Source organism: Neolamprologus brichardi, chromosome 15 (assembly GCF_056152115.1).
Source record: "Neolamprologus brichardi isolate AB-2024 chromosome 15, ASM5615211v1, whole genome shotgun sequence".
Taxonomy (NCBI): domain Eukaryota; kingdom Metazoa; phylum Chordata; class Actinopteri; order Cichliformes; family Cichlidae; genus Neolamprologus; species Neolamprologus brichardi.
This window is the reverse complement of record NC_142118.1, coordinates 9,185,648-9,188,384: the sequence shown is the minus strand read 5'-3', so window position 1 is coordinate 9,188,384 and position 2,737 is coordinate 9,185,648.

Sequence of the window (2,737 nt, the reverse complement as noted above, 5' to 3'; positions counted from 1 at the left end):
AAGAGAAAGAATCAGCCTTGAGCCTGCTGTGCAAATTCACCCTGACAGGACTGCTGAGATAGCTCTGCGTCCACAGCAACGCTCAAAGAACTGTCTGCTTTGCCGTCCGCACGGCAACAAAGCACACACAGCGGGCCTCGACCAATCAGGATGCTGTAAAGGTGACAGGCCCGGGCCAGGTCTTCCTTTGCTCTCTGTCGCTATGGCTGCTGTGGGTTTTTTTTTTTCTTTTTTGTTTTCCTGAGTGAAAAAGCTGTGGACAGAGGAAGAGAGAGAGAGAAAGAGAGAGAGGTTTCCGTGACAGAGCAGAAGTACTGTATTCATCGTAAACACTTTCAGTACACACACGTACAGGTAGATGGTTTTGGATGAGCTCGTTTGCGTGCAAAACCTGCAGCTGAGGATGTCTTGTGGATAGATGTGTGATGTTCTGTGGGTGGCACATTTCTACTGAGTTTGCACCTTTCTTATGTGTGGTTTCCACAAGCATACTTTTTTTTTCGATTTGAATTTATGTGAATGTCTGCTTCTGTTCATTTGTCTAGACATTAGTACCACAAAGAGATACTGTAAATGTGACAACAGTTTGACATCCAAGTGGCTGAAAGAGCACCCTGTTCGAGTTCGCACAATCTTGTACCAGCAAATGACAGATTTTTTGTTGTTGCTGCAGTTTTTAGAGGGAGCATTTAGATCAGCATGTTAAATAAGCTCAACTTATTTAATCCTCTGCAGAGAATAAACAAATCAACCATCAATGAGCTGAAGCTGCAGCTTTTTTTTTTTTTTGGTTTCCTCTTTAATAGCACGTATCTTTCAAAGCAAACAGAACAGGGCTGGCGAGAGGCGCTGATGCCAAGCTTAAGAGGGTAACAGTGACTGTATCTCAGCTCCTCTCATCAACACATTCAGCTCACTGTGTGCTTTTAAATTTCCACTTATGCTGTTTTTTGAGGACCTGGTCTCTGTTGTTTGAGGCTAATTGTTCGCAGAGTAGTTCTTCTCAGTGTGCTGAGGTAGATAAGGTCTGCTAGCAGTGAACTGTCTTTGAAAAGAGACAGCCAGTCGCAATTGATTTATTGTGTGCATATCCTGAGGTGACCTCCATTCTCCCTCAGTGTGTGTATTATTGCTGGAGCCTGTTGGAGCCCATCTGGGTGTTTGGATTTGGTCGCTAAAGTCCATGCCAAGAACAATACTCCTTCCTCTTGTGGCCTGGCTATTCTGCTGGCACCGCTTTACAACTTCATTCTCACATAGCAACTTGGCACGGCACTCTGACCAATTAAGGGATGCTGTCAGAAAAATCTACAGTTACTTCAGAGTCATAACCTGTGGTTTAAATTCTGTGTTATTCCTTGGTTTGGTTCAGAGCTTAGCAGAAAGCTGTTTATGAATCCATTTAGATTTAGATTTTCACCCTTTTCCTTCCAAAGCTGACTTCTTGACTCATCCTGATTTATGAATACTCATGATAGAACAAAAAGGAAAAACATTTTCTTTCCCCCAGCACCGAGGGATTACATGGACATAGGTGGGAGTGTGATCACAAACAGTTTTGCCAGTTGACAGTTTGAATTAAAAGGTGTGTTTTCATATATGCTGCAGATATTAGCAAGTTTAAACTACATTATTAGACAGAAACCCCAACAATCAGATGACCTCTTATGACCCCTTATCTATCACACTCTTGCTATGGAGGGAAGGAAAAACTGCCTTTTAATAGGAAGAAACTTCCAACAGAACTAGTGGGAGGGGTTAGCCATTTACTGTGATTGGGTGGGGGTGACTGGAAAGGAAAGAGAGGGCAAACTATAGGAGAGAGAGCCGACGTTAATAATTGCTAGTGGTGTATAAACATGCAGAGAGTGTTTATACCTGCCTAAGCAGCCTAAGCCTATTATCGGTATAAGTAAGGGCGTATTCAGGATCACACGATGCAGCCCTAACTATATACTTTATCCAAAAGAAGAAGTGTTAAACCCAATCTTAAAAGTAGATTATTCCGAACTGTGAGCTGATTGAGCTATCCATCTATCAATCTATCCATCTATCTATCCATCTATCCATCTATCCATCCATCAATCATCTATCTATCTATCCTAATCAAAATAATCAATGACAGATGAGGCAAAACTATGCCTTGAACACAAGACAGACTTACAAAATAAAACAGGGAATAACAACACCAAGGATTTAACCATGGGGAAACAGAGGGGAGAAAAGAATAAACTGAAACTCTAGGAATGAAATAACAGACAATAACCATAAACAAAGGTGTAAAAGATGGTGAAACTAAAACTAAGAAAACCAGAGAATAATATCATGGAAAATAAAACAAGGTTGATTCCAAACGGTTTTTCCAATCTCGTCATTTAGGGACGTGTTGGGTGCCCGGAAGCATAATATGTTGACGATTTGTCACCTAGCGTAAAACGTTAAGCTTTGGGAGTGAGAACGTGTTGAAGACAAGAACTAGAGAGAACTTTAAATGTAGAAGTCAAAACACAGGGGCACAGACTCAGGATGACATATACAGATAAGAGACACAATTCCTTAACATTTTTTGTCCATAAAAACGGAAAATGTTATCATGTAACAGGATGTCTTTATTGGTGTCATGACATGTTTGAAACAGAAAGTAACATGCAAAACGGTGCAAACATACTCCATTCATTTCAGTCGTATCAATACTAGGCAGTGTCCACTTAAAGTGCCACATTTGAAAGCTAGCACC